Raw genomic sequence first — 14524 nt, 5'->3', positions numbered from 1 at the left:
ATACCTAAGGCACTGATTTTATTTCCCTCTCCTTGCTCCCACCCCCTCTCCTGGTAACAGAAACCAGTGTAATTTCAAAGCAAATGAATCTATCCTGCAAAAGCACAAGCAGCACACCTATGGCACTGAAAAATGCTTTTGTTGATTTATTTTCAGAACACATCTTTAGGCACTCACATCAATTTCCATGTGTCTGAATCGGCAGGCATTCCTGAAACAACGACCCTCCTGCCACAGCGTGCACACCGTCTCGTTCCCCAGAGCAGCTTCGCAGTGGTGGAAGGAACAGTTGTCTCCCTGTAACCAAAAGGAAACCAACAAGGAAAATATAGTACAGCCTCAAAAACGTCCATGCTACTGCCTCAGGTTGCTACCCTTGAATTCAGAATCTAGCTGGTTATCAAGTTAACCAAAGACCAGTGTGCCTCCTCCTCCTACTCTACTCCTTCCTGAAAAAAATGGAAAAAAAAAAAAAAAAAAGGCAAAGCAAAAGAAACCCAGCCATACCTTGGTACGGGTAGAATAGAAATAGAAGTAGCAATCGTCTCCTTGTTTAGACATGCTGACAAGTTCTGATAACAAGCTCGGGTTCTCTCCACAGGGACTTCCTCTGCTCTTGGAGAGAGCTGTCTTCACCCTTGCTTGGGCTGAAAGTCTTCTACTGGCTTGTGATCAGTGAAATCTTCTTTTTAAAAGTAACCCTAAAGAAAGTACCAACAAGTGAAAAATAATGAGTAACAAGCATTTTTCCAGCTTTCTTCTGTTAACCAAATTAGTCTCTTGAAGAGAGCAATGCCTTGAAATCAGCTGTTACATGAACTCACACAATATTAAATTAAAGTTCTGTAAAGCTGCCAGGAGCTTTGTCAGCAAGCGTTCTCTTCCATGTCCTCAATAATATGACTTGGAGCACACCTGGAAGCCTGAAAATGGAGTCACTTCTTAAAAACCCACCTGATCATACATGCAAGGCAATGATCAACTATGGCTACGAATAACTTCTACAGAAGGCAGTATGACGCATTAAATAGCATGTTCCAGTCACTGCGGGTCTTCGAGTTCACCCACCTGGACAACCTCAGCAAAGTTATCGATCTTCAAAGACTTCCAGTTAACTTCTCCTGTAGGCCGAACCAACGCTGAATCCGTGAACTAATAATAAAGGGGTAGGAAGAATTTTCCTCCTCACTTTGCCAAGGGAACCTCTCATCCACAATTCAAACATAGGATGTGCTTTTAAACAGCTTATAACTAATGGAGGAAGCAAGTCCATTTGAATACTCTCTCAGACTGGAAACAGCCAGGGTTAGTTAGCTCTTCAAAAAATAAGAGCTGAAAAAAAAAAAACCACAAAACAAAACAAAAACAAAAAAAAAAAAACCAGTGCATTTAGAGATGAACTCGTGATTCAGTGGCTGCAAAAATGAGGATCCATCTTCCACAGCCGGACAATTCAACTTTTTTTTTTTTTTTAAATTTAAAATTCAGTATGTTCCAATCTCTGGTCTTCAAGATTTCTTCACCTATTAAGAAAACACAAAAAGCTTTCACAGAGAGCGCGTAAAAACTCTCTCCTTTTGAGGGAACTAGAACAAAATGGAGGACCTACAAAATATTTTGATGAGTATGCCTTCGAGGCCAATGCTTTATAACATGAGTGATCTGGGGGCCAGCACACAAATATGCATACATATGTACATGCATACAGGATCAACATATCTAGACACACAAGTGTGCACAGGATATGTTGTATGATATCCATATCGAGAACAACTCGTAGCCCTGATCAGACACGTAGAGTTGCAATCAATTAACAGCAGGAAGACAGCAGATCAAGGATACAGCAAGCTTTGAGAGGCAGGGGAATGCTCACTTTGCCAGTGGCATGGCTGCATGATACCAAGAATTTTGAATTAGTTTGATTTTTTGGAAGCAATTTGTTTTCTTTCTGCGCTGTAGCAAAGACCACAGGTTTGCCATCACGTGCTGTTCCCTAATCCATATATCCATCATCATCCATTGCTGCAAGATCATGAAAGGTTAGAAAAGATGACTTAGGTCCAATTTAACAGCCAATGATTTTTCGATGACCAGAGCTGCAACAGATTTTATTTAGCCACAAGCAGTTTTTTTTTCTGATGTGAAGTCAGATATTTTGATTTTTTTTTAAAGACACTAAATGTCATAAAACCTGCAACCAGACCAGATAAAGTTCAAATCAGAGTGATTCTGAATCCTTTCATTAAAATGCTGCACATTTCTGTGCAAATTATTTCTGACTCTTCTGGACAAAAGTGGATGAAATAGCTCTTACAAATTAATCATCAAAGGTTGGAACCTTTTACTCACACAAACACTAGCGAATTTTCCAGGAAATATTTTTTTGGCAGGGAATTTTCCCAAATCTAAAATAAAGAGAGGAAAAGTTGGGTTCTCATAGTAGTTATTGGTTTTGAATAAAAACAGTACTTAAGTGCAAGGTTTCCTTCTCTTCTTTAGTATTGATAGGAATCGTCACTTCTGACCTGTAGCACCTTCAGAAACACACTTAGTGCCATGCAGGTTCCTCTGCATCTACTTCTAAAAATTACTGGTGCTCCTTAGCATGCAAGTTGGACTTGAAATATTTTCCAGATTTAGCTCTTTCGAATGCCCAAGGAGCTCATCATTTTGCTTGTTGTCTTCCATTTTCCTGAACAGACCCAGAACGCTGTTCAGGATATGAATGGATCTGGTCTAAGGAATGGGAAGAAAGCAAGAACCAAGGATACCTCATAGCCCTAAATGCCATAAAAGCAGTCTCATTTGAAAAAAGATCTCAAAAGCTTTTTTTTTTTTTAACTGACATCTGCTAACATGGCAATCCAAGTGCTGAACAGAAACCAACTGAACTAGCCCCTGAAAGCCTCAATAAAAATGAGTAACTCTGGTGCACTCAGCAGGTCTGTAATAGAAGTTGGCAAGATTTTTAGATTTCTTTTTTCTCCAGGGTGCTAGGAAAGTTTCTGCATTACGAGATTTTGAACTCTTTTTGTACAAAAGAATTACAGATGCACTGCAGTCACGGTAGCTAGGGGTCTGGAAATACATGCCAACAAGTGTCATAAACTTTGCCTTTGCTGAAGGAAGATAAATCGTACAAAGAAAATCTGTCTAGTTTGCTTTACAGGCTTGTCTTCCTCAGTATGGAACAAACTGACCTCCCTGGTCTAACTTTCCAGTTGGCTATTCTGACTTTGTCCTGGAGAGAAGAGCAAGAAAGAAACAAAATATTTTTGCACTCCAAAAAAATGCATTAGAGAAGGATTATCACACCTACCTAAGGGTAATTTCTTGTTTCTTTATAAAGCACAAAGTATTTCTCTTGGACAGTCTCTCTTGCTGGCCTGTTTTGTGCCTTCCAGTTAAAATAAAGATATTAAAGATGCTTACCCCGTTTTGGTTTTTTCTTAGAACAGTGTAAGCGGACGGTCGGATGACAAGCAAGAAAGAACACCATAAACTCCTTGTTCTGACCCTGCTTTTTAACCCCCCAGCATCACCCTGGCTGCAAAACAGTCTCCGCTGATTTCCCTGCTTGTTAAAGCACCCCACAGGCTGAAAGTGTTGTGTGCTAGGTGTCAAATTATATTGAACGGTGCATAGGTAAACCATTCATCTTCCCATGGTCGAAGCACAGAACAGCCTCCTGCTAACACAGCTCATCCTTGCTGCCATGAGAAACCCCATCACCTGTAGGAAAACCTAAAGCTAAGAATTCCAAAGCAAAAGCAGAAAATACACGGTTTGTACTATTTCTAGATGAGTGAATTCTAGCTGTTAAATGCTGCCTACATCTGCTCTGAGAGCGCATTCTGAGGCTGGAGGGAAGGACACTCGATACCCACTGACAGCAGGAGAGCAAAGATGCCAGCCAAGAAGGCAAAGGTTAAAGCTGAACGCTGCCTCAGCCTCCTCCACCAGCGAGTTGGGGGTCACCTTTCACCGTGATCTCTGAGACTCAGAGCCACGAGTTACCACAGCCGCAAGGTACAGCTGCTCCTTGCTGGCCCAAGCAACTCTATTTGAAGACGTGCCACTTCAGGGACCTGGATTATGACAATCTCAAGATCAAACCAATCTCTTCCTGAAAGCGCAGATTGTCCTGGTGTTTCTGTAGCTGTCAAAGAACAATCCTGAACTGAGGCACTCATCTGATCAGACAGTGCTTCAGCACTGATTTGTCTTTAGCTTGACGCATTGATATGAAGAGGAAGCAATTCTTCAAAGCAACCTCTCAAGCAGGGATCTAATCAGGCGGCCAAGACGATGTGCTCACATCTGAGCACGCCACTCTGCAGAGAATCAGCTTCAAGCCTAAGATGTTTCGCCCATCTCCCAGTCCCAGAGCGACAGCGACACCTTTACTCTGAAAGTCTGTGTTCTGCAAAGCCACGAGGTGACCAAAGACTCGACTGAGCAGTCTCCCCCAGCCACGAATGTCACAACCACGAGACATCTGGGACCACTGGAACGAGCTGCCAATAGCCCCGTTCTCCCTCCCAGGAAGAGCTGCTCCATCTGCTGCTGTTCTAAAGAGCCCTTAACATATAAAAGGAAGAGAGAGCTCCACAGAGCGGCTATTTCCTGCTTCCAGAGATCCTGTGCAAGACGGTTCTTGTGCTGCAGTTCCTGAAGAATTTAATGTGCGTTAGCAGAACAAGAAAGTAAAGCTCTTAAGCAACTGCTAACCTGTTCTCAGTGCTCACAAGGCCCAAATCCCTAATTTTACAATATATAGAAACCATGGCAGCTGGCACCTAGCACTGCACACGTTGGCAGTGTCGTCAGGAGCTAGAAAGTCAGGGGTGAGGGGATTAAGGGAAAACCACACATCAATTCAGTAACTTGGCTCTCGTAGGATACTTCCTACTGCAGGAGGTTTAGCAAAGCCACTCAGAGGGACCTGCTGGTTAATTAAAATTGGACTTCTGCTGGAGCAGTCAGAAGGCAGCAGTGTACCAGTAGATATCCAATGGGCTTCCCTGTTAATTAGCCTGGGGCAGGTTCAGGGTCCACGTATCAATGGGTGTGTGTGTTTTTCTTCACTTTCTCCAAACCTGTGAAAAAAATGTCTTATACAGCACTGTACAGTCACACGTTATAGATGGGAACCAACTGCACACTGCCAGTCTGTATCAACTTCCAATAAGACAGTGTTGGAAAAGGTGCCTTCAATGGTCAGGAGCACAATAGCTCTGGTGATGTGTTATTTAAGTGCACTCTTGCAGCTGAGTTTCTTCCTAGCAGTATGTAGTTGAGAGTGTCCGAGTTTCCCAGGTAAGATTTATGTTTTCTCCTACCAAGCACCAGCTCAGTATGCAGTGCTGTGTTAATAACACCCAAGCATGTAGACGTTAAACTGTAACTGCTTTTAAACCTAGCTGTTGGTAAGAAAAGAGCTCAATACACCACCTTCACAGGGCAAAAATGCACATGGAAGAGCAGAAAAACCCAGAAGTGCTTCCTGAACTTCATGTTCCCAACAGCACCATCGCATTTAGATCCTGGCCTGGCATCCAGGATGCACGCTCTGCAAGCACTGCTGCGATGTGGAAGTGCCAAGGCAGGTTGTTGGCCTGCCCTCACTAAAACACTTTTTTTTTTTTTTTTTTTTTTTTACAAACAATACAAAGAGTGTGCCAGGTGTGCTGTAATGCCAGTGTGCCAGGTCAATAGACGATATCCAAACAACAGAGGCGTTTGTCCTACTTTCTGGCATGAAAACACTTTTACAGCATTCTTTTCACGAAGAAAGCCCTCTCTATCTTCTCCAATGCTCCAGGACCTGCTGCAGCTGCAGCGGCTGCGCTGGTACAACCCGCATCTTTGACAAACCTTTTCAACAGTTCTGCTTTACCTCGGCACAGTTGAGGTCACTCCTCTTCCTCTTCCAGCTGAGCAAGCAGCTTGCGGGCTCTGCCACATGCTCGGTGCAGAAGCCAAAGCTGGGAACACAGCAGTCAAACTCTCACTGCTAACGAAGCCACCAGGGCAGAGGGCTGACACAGACCCGCCAGAGGCGAACCGTACCCGCTCTCCCTCCTGCCTGCGAGGCTCGCCGCAGCAGCCCCAGCCCGAAGCGCTCACAGTGCTTTGCTTGGTGATGTCACCCATGAGTCAGAGTCCCCAGATGAGCATCTGCCTTGACACTCTTTAGTGTTGGTGTTGGTTTTTGTTTTGCTTTTCCTTTTTGAAACATATGCAGGTTCTGGTAACCCTTCAGGTAAACCACAGATCAATAGGGAAGAAGTCCCACACGAGGGAAGGCCGTGCTTTTCTTCCAGGCAATGGCGCATGCTTTAACATGCTGCATTTGACAAAGAAGCTCTCTCCATTTTGCGCAGTGGCAACAGGCACGACTGCAACACACACACGTGTAGGCAGCACCTGCAGGTCCCAAACCCTTAACCAATTTTTCGATAGCACCAATTTTTTATGTAGTGTCTTTCCCTTAATCTATAACCCCTTTTTTCCTTTATTTATATCGGGTTGCTCTCCTCCATTGCTCTCTCTGTCATTTTCCTCCCCAGTGTCTGAGCAGGCACTGGGAATCGTTTCCAGAGGAAGGGTACTGCTGAAGCTACAACATTTACTCTCGGGGAAAGAAAAGAGAGTATGTGAAAAAAGAATACATACTTCCTTTCTTTTTCCTTTTTTTTTGATTTTTAAAAAAAACTCTGAAATCAACGCTGCGGCCTGGCAGCAAATAACTCTGGGAGTAATGATGATTCCTTGTCCTCACTGTAACGTTGTAGTTAACCTCCTAAAGAACCAATTTCCCCAGGCAGTGGCCATTTGAGATGGGAAGGGGCAGTAAGAGGAAGTTTTCCTTAGACTAGCTCTTCCCCCAGAACACCTCGCCATCCAGCAACAAATTCAATTCACCTGCTCCGCCTGATCAGTCAAACGCGCGTCCGACTCCAGCACACGCCACAGCGGTGGTCCTGACGTGGTTTCAGAATCACCTATCCGCAGAATATCTCGGCTTTGTACACTCAAATAACGCCGTAGTTTCGAAATAAGGCCCAGAGCTCACACTCCGAGTGCAGCCTAACAGCACCAGAGGGCCGGTAGGCTAAACATTCCCATCCTGGCAACAGTACTGAGCCGGGCAACAGGAAGCATCCCTTCTGCACTTTCATCGTGAATATCAGCACAAGGAAACAGAGACCTCCTTGAGCCAAGTTTTAAGAAACAAACACCAAGGTCACCCAAGCGGCTTGTTTTCAGCAAACTAAAGGAGAAATTAAGGTGACAACCGCGTGCATCCAGAGTTAGTCAGATCCTGAAGGCAGTTCCTTTGGGAAACGGAGGAGCAGCGCGCCAGATGACGCCTACCTTACAGCGCACCCCTCAGAGGCACTGCTACGAAAGGAAGGCAGAAGGTTGGAACTCAAAAGAACTCGCAAGGCGCCCGTTAAGGGGGAAGCTTTAATTTCCTCAGCAGAACCTCCCCCCGGAAGGCAGCCCAGGGACTCTTTGCTTCCCTCGGGAGACGGCAGGGACGGGGCAGGGCGGTGGGACGGAGGGCCAGATGGACGGACAGACGGCCGGATGGATGGACAGTCGGACAGACGGACGGCCAGACGGCCCAAAAAGCCTGAGCAAGGGCTGAGGAGCGGCAGGGAAGGGCAGGGTGAGGGGAAGGGCGGCCCTGGGCCTGACAGGGGACCTTGGGCCTAACCCCGGGCAGCAGCTCCCCGTCTCACAGGGCCCAGGGGGGGCTGCCTGTAACAGGAGATGCGGGCAGGTAAATTTTACAAGCACTGCATCACAAATACCCTGCAACACCTCAACTACTGACTGGGACAGCCTCCTTCCTCACCTCCTGAAAGCTCCAGCTGGCAAACCAAGGACAAAATGAAAGGCAGACGGGGAGGACCTCGTAAGATACTTGTTTGTTCCCTACTTGCCCACTGCTGGTGACACGGAATGCCTCCTGTTCCCAAACGACATCGGCACGTTACATCTTTACTACATGCTGAAAGGAACTCAGCAACTTGAACACAACTTAGAATTACCAATCCCGGCAGCACGCTGTACAGCTGAAGCTGCTTTAGCCAATCAAGTGTGTCATGCTGCCCCTCAAAGCTTTCTTCCTGGGAACGGCTGCTGGGACACTCCTGACGTATTACTTCTCGGAATGGCACAACTGCGCCGGGTAGGCCCCACAGCAAGACTCGTAGTTCTGTCCTTCCCTTTCACGAAAGGATCTCCCACCTTGAATTGATTACTTTTCATGATGATGAGACACAAATTGAAGTTTTGAAAAACTGAATGCTGATTAACAGATTTCTAGCACAGCCTGTGCATCAAAATTCATTGCTCTCCATGCAGGTAATCTTAGTTTCTGAGTTACAGTTACAGTCAACATTTTTTTCCTTTTTTTTTTTTTTTTTTTTTTCTTTCTTTGTTTGTTTTTTGTGATCAGAAAAACGAGGGGACTGGTTGTCCCAAGTCAGCCAGGGAACTTATCTTTGGTCGATGCACCAAGCAACTCAGCTCTCTTGGGGAAACTTAAATAGAACAGACAGATCTCCAAAGGGATACAAAAAATAAATCCAATGATAAAAACCCAACCGACACATCCCATACCCCAGCTTATTGAACAGCACAAGGGTTTAATCTACAGGCTCTGTCCAAAGCAGCAAGAAGTGACAGATTTAAGCCAAACCAGTTGCCCGCTCTCACTCTCTGATCTGGAGGTGTTATTTGACAAGCATGCCTATCAGTAACACTTGTAAACGCTGGGTTACTGCACCACAGCCCCAGATCCCTCACGGGCCCACTAAGATAGTTTTAGTGATTGATCCACAATAAACACTCCCAAAAAGATTCTCAACAAGTTAAACCCTGGTTAGAAAGAATCTGAGGAACCTGTCACTGCAGCAACAAAGGGCTGCAACTGTGTGCAAAATCTCCAACACCCTCCTTAGCACCCTGCTAGCTCAAGGACTGTGTGGGGCTTCCGTGCCCTGAATGAGTCCACCCTGGCCACATAATGCGGATGTAATGTTCAAGAAAGCACATATCGTTATCGAAACTTATCAGATCCACAGCAAAAAGAAAAGCCCACGCTTCTATATTTCTCCTCCTTCTCCATTCACAGAAGGAAGAGACTGAAAAGAAGCAGATTTGTCTTTTACATTTACCGTTAATGTGAAAAATGTGTATTTGGGAAATACATCACGTATTGTTTCAAGCTACAAAAAACTCGCTCCCACAAAGGAAGGACTTTTGACCTCAGCATGCAACCCCAGTTACAAATAACTTCCTGTCTACCAGCGGGCCGCGTTCCCCTGGCACTCAGTCACTCCGCAGCACGGCAGCCACCTTTGTGCTAAGGATGGCAAATTCTACTCAGAAACGCTCTGTAGAAGAGTGATGTTGTCCCCTTTTCACTGCTCTGCCGCCGCCGGAAGCCGCTGAGGCCTGGCGGGAGCGCGCAAGGGACGCTGGGATGCTGGAGGACCGCGGGGGGCCACTCTAGCAGGCCGGGAGGACCGTGTCTCTATGGTCGCAGGCAGGTGTCCCTGCGCCAGCTTTATTGGCGAGCAGCGAGGCTGGGGGGGGGGAGGGGGGCAAGACAGCCTTAAATAAAAGACAAACATAAAAAGTGTTATAAATGACTGAGTCCCAAATAGGATTACAATCAAGGTTTACAATTTATTAAACGAATAGAGGCAAGCAAACAGCGCTGGGTGCGCCGGGAGTCTCTGCTCCACCAGGACGCACACCCGTTACGTAAGGCGGCTGGTTTTTATGCTCCCAGGCTAATACATATTCATTACTACTTCTAGAAGAGGCAGGGTTATTATAATTGGTTTCCGGAATCTGAAACCCTCCCAGGGGTGTCTGCATATCAGTCTCTGGTGGTCTCTCGGGGGCCGCTCGGGCTGAAGGCTGGTTGTCTTCCTCCCAGGCTTTTGTCCTTCAATTGTCCTTCAGCTCCCCCTTCCTCCTTACTTGGTAGCCTCTGGGCCAGATTTCAGAAACTCTAGCAACATCCCGTGCAGTAGTCAGCAGCTTTCCCTAAAAACCTTTTTGTTCTCTTATCACCTAGAGCCGGGCCTCAATGCTAACCCTTCAAATCCCTTAGTGACACGAATTGCTGGACCATGCCTTACAAAAGGAAGGGTAAAATATGTACAGGAGCAAGGGCACACGCGAAAGCTCAGCGCCGCGGGCAGAGGCAGCGAAGGTTGGCGGCAGACCAGTGCTCGCTTTGAACATGGAGAGGGAAAGCGAGGGGAAGGTGGCCGAAGCCGGCCACAGTCTCTGAGCTCTCCTCCTCCTGAATTGTTTTCTCTCAAAGCCATTTCTGTCTGTGTGCGGGCACCCGGAGCCGGCAGAAGTCCCCGGGAAGTCCTTCGGCAGGACGGAGGGCTGCGTGGGCTCCAGTGAGAGAGGGAGTTAGGAGAATCTTATCAAGTAGAGAGAGAGCGCTGACGGCATCAAACTAGGATGCTACTTAGTGTCTTTGCTAACTATGGTGCATTGTGCAAATTAACTAAAGCAAGAAGCCTCAATCGAGGCTTCAATCGCGATCAATCGACTATAACAGTGTCTTGCAATTAATGTTGTTTTTGAGGAGAGAAGGAAAATAGGATGAAATAGGATGAAAATAGGATGAAATGTTGTATACTGACACTTTGTTTCAGCATCTTGGAGGGAAAAAGGTACGGAATTAAGTTGGCCCCTGACTGAGCCTTTGGTGTTGGCATTAGAAAAGTACAGGCTGGAGAAAGATAAAGGAAGTGTTAAAAGGGTTGTTGAAGGTGTTAAAGGTTGTGTGGCATGTGGTATTTAACAGAGCTGTTTGAAGTTGAATGAGCAGGGAAAGAGGATATAGGAATGCTAATAGTTCCACCTCAACCCGAGGCTGAGATCTCTAAATCACAGGTGTGAGCCCTCTGGGGCAGAGGGACCATGATGGGTCCAGTTGTCATGGAAACAGAAAAGCAGCTAACTCTTAAAACAACCTGAGTTCATGTGTGAGCTCAGATTGCCAATGGGACCGCTCAGGGAACTGTCAACGATTGCATTCCCCTAGCCGACCCCCCCACTGAGACCCTAATCACCCCGGAAATACCAAAATCTGGTTAAACTGGGAATTGAGAATGTGTCCCAACAAGGTCCAAAAGAAACCCCTATGGAATTTTTGAATTTTTGGACCAACTTTGAAATGCAATGAAGAGAAAAAAACTAAAACAAACAGACAAAACTTTGGACCTGGCTTCAGAAAACAAACAGAGGCAATTGGCTAGCCTCTTCCTACGGCAATCGGCCCCTGATATCAGAAGGAAATTGTCTTAGGCTGCAGGACAAACTTACAACAGTCAGGAACGACAGGGACCTGGGGCATCTACCCTAGCAGGTCCACCAGTTGAAATAAAGCTAGGAAACAAAGACAGAGCCTTGAATTTTTGTTGGTTACGGGAGCTTCTTTCTCTGTGTTAATTAGTCTGTAAATGTAATAGGAGCAACTGGCTAACAGGAAAAGGCGTTTTTTTTTTTTTGCAATGCTTGAAATTTAAATTGGGAAAAATGATTGGAACTACATACTGAGAAAAACAGTCAAGTTTGGTTCATGGTACTAGATTTAAAGGGTGCCTTTTTCTGCCTGCCCGTGGCAACTGAAAGCCAGAAACTCTTTGCTTTTGAATGGGAAAAATCCTAAAAGAGGACGGAAAACTCAGCTTACTTGGACAGTGTTACCACAGGGGTTCAAGAATAGCCCCACTATATTCGGGAAACAACTAGCCTGTGATCTTGAAGCTTGAAAGTCCCCTCCGGGAAAAGGGGACACTGTTGCAATACGAAGAAGAAAAGGAATGCGTATAACGGACTATTAGTTTCCTAATTTTTTTCGGCACTAATACTGTGAACCCAGCCTCTTTCCTTAATAACAGAGTTTCCAGATTCCCCTTTCATGATTGCATCAAGACCATGGACACTGTATACTCCAGCTGACCAGACCTAAAGGATACACCCCTAGAAGATGCAGAGGATTGGTATATAGATGGCAGCAGCTTCGTCTGCCAGGGACTTCGCCTCACAGGATATGTGGTAACAAACATCAGCCCAAAAGGTGGATATCATCACCTTGATAAGAGCTTTTGAGCTGGCAAACATTTGGACAGATTTGAAATATGCCTTTGGTGTGGTGCATGCACACAGGACAATTTGGAAGGAGAGAGAGGACTTTCATCTTCCTCATTTAAACATGCAGAAGAGATACGGAAATTACTCCAAACAGAATACCTGCCTACTAAAGTTGACATTAAAGGACATCAACTAGGGGATACTGATATTGAAGAGGGAAATAGATTGGCTGATGCAGGAGCCAAAGAGGTGGCAGAACGGGCTCCTGAGAGTCAAATTTTGGCACTAGTACCAAGAACAGAAAATCAGGCATTAAGAAAAGCTTTAGGAAATGAAGTAGAATATTCTAAGATGTAAATGGAAAATGTTACCTGCAGGTTTAATGTAAATAAATGATGGGAGAATTGTGATACCATATTAAATTGAATGATAATTGTAGAACATACTAAAGCATGCTGGGGAGCTGAAGTAGTATAAGAGTTTTTAAACAGAAAATGGATAGGGCCTACTTTGTATACCATTGTTAGACAGGTATAAAAGTAATCAAGCTCCAAACAGTGGCAAATTATTTTTTTTTGAACTCCCAAGAAAAGGGGGGTATCAGTATCTATCGGTATTAACTGACACCTTTTCAGGATGGCCAGAAGCATTCCCAACTAGAACAGCCAAGGCTCGGAAGGTAATTAAGATACAAGAAATAATACCATGTTTTGGAGTTCCAGCAACTATATCCTCTGACAGGGGACCACACTTTATCTCAAGAGTGGTACAAGAAATTAGCCGCCATTTGATGCAAATTTGGTCTAGCCTCAGTCTCTTCCTTTAGCCCTTTTGCATATACCAAGGGCAAAGGAAGGGTTAAGCCCCTTTGAAATCTTATATGGACGACCCTATGGAATACAAAGAGGGATATCCATGCAAGCTGGGGATGAAATTATGACCTCCTATATGGTGGCCTTAGGTAAACAGCTCGATGAAATTGGACAGCATGTGAGTGGGACTTGGGGTAGAGGGTTAGATGGACCAGTGCACAATATACAACCTGGAGATTATGCGTATGTAAAGTCTCTTGCAGAGAAGACCTTGAAACCACAGCGGGAAGGACTGTTCCAGGTCACAGCGATGAGAATCAAGGAGCAGAATGCCTGGATCTATCACAACAGTGTTAAAAAGGCACCCAAGACCCCATGGAAGGTTACTCAGGTGCAACCTGGAAGGTTACATTTCTCACAGTCTTAATGGTATCATTGGTCAAGGAAACTGAACAGTGGGTGCACAATACCCATGTGAAACTCACCCAGGCAGTGAGTGATAGTTTCAGCCTTTCTGACTGTTGGGTGTGCACAGTGCTGCCTAGAGGCAACCTAGAATTCCCCGTATGGGGCATACCCAGTATGAATTGGACATTGACCTTTGCGCACCCAAGAAATGGAACATGTCCATTTGGCAAGGACGATCGTGAACATCTAGGGGAGAGATTTGAACTACTCCCACACGAAAATGTTAACATATACACCGGATGCTTAAACGATAAAACCTCACGCGTAGGAACAGGTCCACTTAGTTATTTAGCCCAGGAACCTGACAACTGTAGTATGGCAGAATATGCAGGCTTACTAAAATTAGAGATTATGGTGCAGGTGTCAACGAACTCAGGATCTCACGGCCTCAATTTTCTCACGCAAATCTGCAAGCTACAAAAAGGATTCTATTGGTTATGTGGAGATGATCATGCTAGAAAAAGCTTACCCTTAAATTGGAAGGGTCATTGTATTGGGGGCTTGTTGTGGTTTAGCCCGGCTGGCAGTCAAACACCACACAGCCGTTCGCTCACCCTCCCCCCTCCCTCTCCGGGATGGGGGAGAGAAACGGGAAAGTGAAGTCTGTGAGTTGAGATAAAGACAGTTTATTAAGACAGGGAAAAGAATAACAACAATAATAATAATAATAATAGTATTAATAGTAATAATGTGTACGAAATAAGTGATGCACAATGCAGTTGCTCACCACCCGTTGACCAATGCCCAGCCTATCCCCGAGCAGCCGGCCACCCCTCCACCCCGGCTAGCCACCCCTATATATTGTTCAGCATGACGTCAGATGGTATGGAATACCCCTTTGGCCAGTTTGGGTCAGCTGTCCTGGGTCTGTCCCCTCCCAGCTCCTGCTGCATCCCTAGCCTGCTCGCTAGCAGGACAGAGCGAGAAGCTGAAAAGTCCTTGGCTTGGTGTAAGCACTGCTCTACAACAATTAAAACATCAGCATGTTATCAGCGCTCTTCTCATTCTAATCCAAAACATAGCACCCTGCCAGCTACTAGGAGGAAAATTAACTCTGTCCTAACTGAAACCAGGACAGGGCTATCTTAGCCCTCGAG

General features: G+C 45.5%; 2 long non-coding RNA genes across 2 annotated transcripts; one reads left to right on the top strand and one right to left on the bottom strand.

Moving 5' to 3' along the window:
- Positions 1-254: 254 nt before the first annotated feature.
- Positions 255-5486, bottom strand: LOC121062749. The gene is made up of 3 exons (XR_005815695.1): positions 5476-5486; positions 1069-1152; positions 255-701 (listed from the first exon to the last, which is right to left on the bottom strand). It is a non-coding gene; the product is annotated as an uncharacterized LOC121062749 (long non-coding RNA).
- Positions 5487-7211: 1725 nt separating this feature from the next.
- On the top strand, positions 7212-9352 carry LOC121062754. Its single transcript, XR_005815697.1, has 2 exons — positions 7212-7427; positions 8474-9352. It is a non-coding gene; the product is annotated as an uncharacterized LOC121062754 (long non-coding RNA).
- The last annotated feature ends 5172 nt before the right edge of the window (positions 9353-14524 follow it).

Source organism: Cygnus olor, chromosome 34 (assembly GCF_009769625.2).
Source record: "Cygnus olor isolate bCygOlo1 chromosome 34, bCygOlo1.pri.v2, whole genome shotgun sequence".
NCBI classification, from domain to species: domain Eukaryota; kingdom Metazoa; phylum Chordata; class Aves; order Anseriformes; family Anatidae; genus Cygnus; species Cygnus olor.
The sequence above is the reverse complement of the archived record's forward strand: the minus strand, read 5'-3'. Positions and strand labels throughout refer to the sequence as shown.